This window comes from Diachasmimorpha longicaudata, chromosome 2, assembly GCF_034640455.1.
Source record: "Diachasmimorpha longicaudata isolate KC_UGA_2023 chromosome 2, iyDiaLong2, whole genome shotgun sequence".
Taxonomy (NCBI): domain Eukaryota; kingdom Metazoa; phylum Arthropoda; class Insecta; order Hymenoptera; family Braconidae; genus Diachasmimorpha; species Diachasmimorpha longicaudata.
Window position 1 is genome coordinate 8,219,955 of NC_087226.1, and position 7,659 is coordinate 8,227,613.

At 37.3% G+C, this 7,659-nt stretch overlaps 1 protein-coding gene across 1 annotated transcript in view; it reads left to right on the forward strand.

The window, feature by feature from the left end:
- Positions 1 to 7,659, forward strand: part of LOC135159843 (uncharacterized) — a 131,050-nt gene continuing 123,391 nt past the window's right edge. The window contains exons 1-2 of the mRNA XM_064115934.1: positions 1 to 1,234; positions 1,849 to 2,029. The gene's annotated coding sequence lies outside the window, so the exon portion shown is untranslated. The remainder of the gene's footprint in view (positions 1,235 to 1,848; positions 2,030 to 7,659) is intronic.

Genomic DNA, 7,659 nt, shown 5'->3' on the forward strand with positions numbered 1-7,659 from the left:
AAACTATGAACAGTGAATTCTAATTCATTATTAAAACCAATGGACAAATTGTGAAATTGCTAAAGAGTTTGGTGTTCACGGTGTGTTGCGGGAGGATGGGGGGTCGAGACGGGAGGACACTTCGCTGTGATAGGCTCTTATTATTCTCCGATAGCTTTGGGACTGTTAAGGTGTTCGCGGTTGAATATACAATTTTTCGCGATTGAGTTATCAATCTAGTCAAGCTATTCTAGACATTTAGTTCGTTTAGTGGTGGTTGTGGGGGAAAATAATAAAAATAGTAAATTACGCCTATTGGGAGTAAAAATATTTTGTGATGAATGTGAGGTTATAATCACATCATTAGAAAATACTTTTACTGCTGTGGGCAGACGACCTTTTGTGCCTCTAGGATTGAAAGTGTGATAATCTCACTTCGTTCACCCCTAGAGTCGTAAAAGTCATAAAGTCATACTTTTGTGTTAATTCTTTAGTGAACTGGTTGTCTCGTTTTTTTTTATGGGGGGATTTTTTGATGATCTAGTGTTTTTTAGTGAGTTTTTAGTGGATTGTGTGTGCAGTGTTGTGATTTGTGGTGTGTGCATTCGTTTTGGACTGACAGACATTGGTTGATAGTGCGAATATCATGTCGTGTTGTCAGAGGTGGTACGTCATCGTTGAAACCAAAATAATCTCCAAGAGGTGCCTGAAGACTAGTCCCCGCAGTGGAAGCACGTAAATCGTGAATCGCCGCCAGCGAAGTGGCTAGAGATCAACTTGTAAATACTGTTTATCCATTGGTCTCTCCGTCGTGTTGTGGTTTCGGACTTTGAGGTCAATTCTCATGATCGATGCGGGCATCTGAGCATTCATCATCAAGTTTAATAATGACGAATATAGCCTGGAGGTAGATGAAAAAATCGACTGGTGAATTAACGAGTGGGGGCTGCGTGACCCTATATTGGCTCCAGTGCAATTGGAATGAGAGGGAGACAGAGTGAGGTTATGCGGAGGATCGGGTTACTCGATGTCCTCGGAGGCTGATGAATTACTCTACATTGCACCATTTATCAGGGGCTCTCAACATCCAGAGTGATTTTGAGACTATCAACGAAAGTAATAGCCCTGAAGAAATCCTCTGAAACTTGTCTGATGTGCACAAAATATCGACGATTGGAGAATCCTAACGTGATGTTCCTGTTGGCCGGGTGATTATCATCACTGCATCATGGTACCAGTGAGGAATCCCTCAAAGGTAAATAAACATACTCACCATATCAACAAGATAATTTAGTTCAGAATAGAAAAGATATCCTTTTAGTTAATTTATTGAGGAGGAAAGTAATTGTAGCGAGACTTTCATCGATCAAATTCTGACCCATATCGAGGTTCGCGTATTTGCAAGAAATTATCAATGACAAATATTTTCTGAAAAATTTTCCCAGTTATTTTTTATTTACTGCACTCAAGGACTTCGTTGTAATTGAAATATACTTCTTTAAGGCGAGGTTGACATAGAGGAAAAACTTGAGTTTTTCTGCAAACGGAAATTTGAATCGTATTTCCCCTTTTAAAACACGCTTATAATTAGCGATAGATCCACATTGTTATCAAGTACTTTTTAAATAAGTTTACAGCAGATTAATGAAATATTAAATACAATTGAACAATTAATTTTTAATTTGCGAATTTAATTCTTCAATTAGTTGTATAATCATCATTCTAGCTAACTTCATGACTGATTATAATTCTACCAATCTCTGTTTCAAATTTTACAGCTACAAAATTCGAAAATATAATTAAATTTTGACAATCGGATTCGTGTGTTTAATCAGCTAATTTTTAAAAATTATAAATCTACTTTTCCAGAGTGACAATTTCAAAACGGAAGCATCTACCAACAGGACATACGTATCTCCCCCCGCGCAATCCAATCCGCCACATCCACTCCCCAAGTAACTATCGAAATGGCGAGAGGAACTTGTCGATTAACTCATCTATTTTGCATTGTTGTCCTCAACGAGACTTCATACGTACGATGAAGGGAATTGTGAGTATCATATTGTCCCACTCATGTATTAATTCATTGTACAAAATCCCCTGTTCTCGTCCATCCTTCATGACAACCATCCAGCCGCCCATCGGTTTGCTACGTTTCACCTGAAAAGAGTCGAGTTATTTCGGTTGCGATAAAAAAAAATCTATATATATATATATATATATAGCGGTGGAAATGAGAGGACGCTTGTGCGCCAGAGAAGTATCAAATGTACAGGTCGGTGTATATAGGCGCCTGGTATCGACCGGTGAGCCAAGTTGGCAGCCAATCCACGACAGCGAGCTAAAACCACGCCCTTTATTTCGCGCTTGCATCACCCACATTTCGCGGTGTCGATCGACCCGGCTGGCGGAAGTGCCAGGGGTTTTTCTTTTTTCCGCTTTTCCCCCTTCTCATCTCTCACTCTTCCTCTCTCTCTCTCTCTTCCTCCCTCTGGCCCTTGTGTCTCTTGTTCTGTTCGCGTTTCATTCTCCCTTTTTTTACACTCGTCTCCTCTCCAACCTTTACACTCTCCCCTTTCCTCCTCCTCTTTTTTTTTTCATTTTCATCGGAAGCCCGAACACTTGATTTGTAAAACTCGTTCCGAAACCCGATAAAAGCACCAGCATTGTGAAAGCACACGAGAGGTACATCGGTCTTTTCGCACCTCGCTTGATTCTGTTTGCTGGGAAAAAAGATGAAAAGGGAGAAATTGCGAAATGAAATAGGGAAGGAATAAAACTGCGGTTGAAGGCTGGGTGGTATTGATGAATTATTGAGAGTTATTCCTGTATTATGCGGCTTTTTGGTAGTTCGGTGGGCCAATCGATGCGATCACCCGCATTCTGGAATATCGACTGAACATAATTATTGGGTTTAATTGGAGACGAATGGGGAACGAGAGGTTCCATTGGGGAAAAAATGCGGGGATTTATTACTAGACTTGGATTAATTTGTTTATCATCAATTAATTGTCACGTGAGGACACATTGTTTAAGACAAAAATTATTTGGACCAGGTCGATCGCAACAAGATACGTCTTCTATGAATATTTTCTGGGAGACATTTCTAGAAAAATGAGTAGTTCCTAAGTCATGTGAATTTTTTAATCATAACATCACTATTCAGTATGAAAGTAATTAAATTTCAAATCTAGAATAATATTCCGTGCATTATTTCAAATGATTAATTTTTCTATTTTTATTAATTAATTTAACCAGTGATTTTCTCATCAGATTGTCCATTTCGAATGTTCAAATTTGTTTAAAATTTCCATGGAATTCGAGACAGACATTTTTAAGAACACAGGAACTTTCATATGAAATGAATAGATAATTCTTACAAGTAAAAAAATACTAAAAATATTCCAGAAAATATTCCAAATATAGAACAATCGTTTATATAATATCGTATCGTATCAATTGAACTAAAGTTGGTGGTGAAGACTCCAACTACTTAGCTAAATACTCGAAAATTTGTCTTGGTTACCCATCCGTTCCCTTAAAGTAGAAAGGACTCACGAAAATTTACTCTTTTACCCCATCAAAGACGAGAAATTGAAGGGGGTTGGGGGGGTTTTCAGTCGTGAGAAAATTCAACAAGATGGAGAGTTTAAGGTTGTGGGTATAAGAGCCTCTGAAACGAAGGGAACCGAGAAAAGCTCCTGTTAATGAGCTTCCTCACCCTACGTAACCACCTCCAGCTCTATGAAGACTGAGAAGCTGAGTTGCACTGTACGTCTCACTCGGTACCGTTGAGTGAGAACTGTTCAATTCAAAGCTTCCAGGAAATTATACGTCTGTCGCTGGGTAACTACCGACTCTGAGATCTTAGATCTCACGGTTAAACTGAAATTTCAAGGTCTCGTTGGGCATTTGATACCTGAATACTTGCTGAGAAATAAAAATTCAAAATAGATAATATTTTTTGGACAATAATTTCATGAATTTTGTCTTTCTCGGGAAATTATGTCACTGCTAATCCTCGATTCTTAGTGGTTAATGAAACTGGCGAAGTTAGTTACTAAAATCATACAGTATTTGAAAATTATTCATGATGTAATTGCTCATTTCCGCACATTCATTTTTTATGTTATTTTCCAAATGTGGAAAATGACTTGGACGTAGCCCAAAGAGTTAGGGGAAAAAAGAAGTTCCTGTAACTCTGACAGAGCTCACCAAAATTTCTCCGGGGATGGTTACTTACCGTGTTGGCTTAAACAACATACTTAACTAGGGTACTTAGTGCTCAGAGGAGATGGAAGGGCACCCCTTATAATAATAGCATTTCACCCCCCTGTTTAATCCGCAGTCTCCGTCAGTTATGCCGTCTTTACACTCACATTCGAGGGTAAATTATAAGCTAAACAGTATAAAAATTAAAATCTTCTTGTGTGAGAGAGGAGGAAGAAATTTGAATTGAAAATAATGTGGAAACTAAATCATTTTTCATGAAAATTTAATTCATAACGAAACTCATCAGTGAATATTCTTAACTTCACATTTTTATTAGAACGCCTTTTTGAATTCCATTCATCATAGTAATTCGAGGAAATGCACATCTGCAAAAAAATCATAAAACCTAATTTTTCAGAATATCAATAATCGAATTTGTTTTCTAAAGCTTACCAGCTTAGTAAAATATTAAATGTAGCTTTCAAGATCAAATGAACTCATTATCAGTTTAAACAATCTTCAATAAATTTAAATAATATTGTACAATTCTTTAGAAGTATAATAAATGTTTGAATGCTCCCAATTCGGAATCAAATCGTTCAGGTGAATAATTCAAATTTTTTCCTTAAAAATTTTTTTGTTCGTGCATTAATTGATTAAAAAATTCAGTGATTCAGTCTTTTACGATGCTAAATCTACCATTTTGTACAATTTCAAAAAAACACTCAGAATGTCCAACGATCTGGAATGAGTATTTAACGAGCGTTTTGTTACAACCAGTAAAACATTTAAAACCTTTACCCCGTGTGGCTTGAATTGTGGTCGTATTGCCAGCATATGCGGAGTAGGAATCGGATAATACCCAACATTTTGGTATTAGGGGAACATGAGTTTTGTACATAAGGTGATGGAGTTAGGATACTCCATTGGCACAACATAAACCTCATAGTACTAAGCGGCTTAGTAACTTCGGAGGGGCAGTGACGCCTGAAACATCCCAGGGATACCCCTGAAGTAAAGCCCTGTACGGAAGAAAATCTGACATTGACTCTTTCATGTTGAACTTTTGGAGATAAAACGCATCTATTCAGTCTTTTTGCATCACAAATTTTTTACTCAATGATGATGTCTCATATTCGCGTTTGAAAAATATTTTTCTCTATTTGTATGAAAAAATTTGAGAGTGGAAAACACCTAAGAAAATATTATTTGTTTCCCATGCGAGAGTTACCCCCATAGTCTGAAACTCGAAAAAGGGGGCCCTGAGACACACCCCCATTGAAATCACGTACACAACGGGATATACTTAAATTAAATGTGCGCAGGGCCAGTGTCGCATTATGGTATCCTAATGCCAAGTTATATCTAACCTCTTATTAACCCCGTGTGAACCTTTACTCAGCCGGGTCTCTAGTATTGATGTTGGTAAGACGATATCTTTCCATTTTTAATTTTGAAACGACTAGTTTCATTCTCTTTCATGCTCCTCGAATGAAATGTAAATAAATTTTGTCGAGAATACGCCCAAATTTAAACTCGATCATAATATTTCCTATTGAATTTATTTAGTTACATAAAAACTCAACTCAATTAAAAAATTTTTAATCTTCTCAATCATTCAGTGATTAACTCTGAAAGATTTGGTTATCATCGAGTTATTCAATAAATTTCCAAATTTAGAACCAATTTTAATAACTAATTGACAATCGTAATTATTCGTCGATTTTAAACAAATTTAGTAAAATTTAATGAGCCAGGTTCATCCGTAGCTTTTTATCATACATATTATTATTTAATAAATTGAAGAATTTATATAAAAATGTCACATACATACTTAGTCTGATAAAAATATTTATTCTACTGAATGAATAGCCAACGAATTGAGTACTTAAAAGATTATGACGCAATTCTTTTCTATACTGGACTAGAATATCATAAAAACTCGTAAATATTATTCTTCTCACCCTCAATTATCATGCTCCTCGAGCATCCAAGAGGGCATGATCTTCGATCCACTAGCCGGAAGAAGTGGCCGTAAGATCGAAATATCCTAAAATACGAAAAACTTCTTACCGCAACAATGAGCATGAAACGATCTCGGGAAAAAAAAACCCGTAGATCCTTTCGAGATTTATCCCCATTGGTTTTTCACACCTTTTTTGCTGGCCTCGTGGCATCCCAACCAACCGTCCATGGAGACAGAGGGCCTCCACAACAAATACCTGGGGTCCAAAACCATAATCTCTCTAAGACCTGGTCCATTACAACAAAAAAAAAGACGAGATCCATTATGATTCCACGAGTATTGTCGAGGTGTCGAATCTGTCTACAAATAACCACTAGAGAAATTGTTACTTCGTGCCAGTGTTGCCGGTCTCACTTCTTCCATCTCTCTTCATTCCGATATACTAGGATTTTTCACCTACGGGAATTGAAATAGTGTCTTTGTCGTGGGGTTATCTCACGCCTCGTTTCGGGCCTGTGCCATTCAGAGTGGACTACATTATTTTGTTGTAAGGTTCTCCAACCACACCGCATTATCCTAAACATCTAAATCCAGACAGCTGGGATCCTCATCTGGGTTCTCAACCCCTTGACTCGAAACCATCTTGCGTATTTTCATTGATCACAATTAATTATAAATGACTTCAGCCGGTAGGGTAAATTTTCGGGTATTTTGTTCCATTTTTAATGTTTGTTTTTCTTTTCGTAATGAGCTTCCAATCATTGACATCGTATTGTTTCGTCAGGAGATATCCACCGTTGAAGACAATTCGTTTTGCCCTGTTCTTCATACTTCATTTTACCATCTGTTTCTTTTGTTTTTAGTCAGCTATCTCTTAAGTATAATTATTCGTGAATAATTAATAGAAGAGAAGGAGCAGTCATTGGGTCGATTGACGAGCTTCAGGTTGTAGTTCTACATAAATTCAAATATTCGAAACACAGTGGTCGAACATAAAAATTCCGAATGGAGCAAAATTAAAATACATTGAAACAACTTACCGCTTTAAAAATGAGAACCACTTTCTAATGAATGTGCCAGAGGTGTCGGAGCAGCAACTGTCAAAACACGCCCAGGCGAAAAGCGTGACGCTGTGTCATTCAGCTAGTACTCACTACGGGGGTTGAAGCGAAAATTGTAAGGGAAGGGGACCGAGAATGAAAGCATATGTATTGGTTTTGTGCCCCTTGGAAATTCGTTCCACCGTTTTAGATGGACCAATGATTATCCCAGAATCTTGATATATCTCTCATCTTCCTAAACGAGCAGCAGTCCTTTCCCCTTTAACAATGAGGGGTTGTTCTTTGTCACGGGGTTGTTGATGGAAACATTAGTCCATCATTCGAAGCCAGGAAATGAAAGAAATTTTCACTAAGGGAAAACATTAAAAAAAATACTCGACTAAAGTATTTTTTTGGATTTGACGGATGGGAGATTATGATGATAGTAGGGCGATTGAAGTT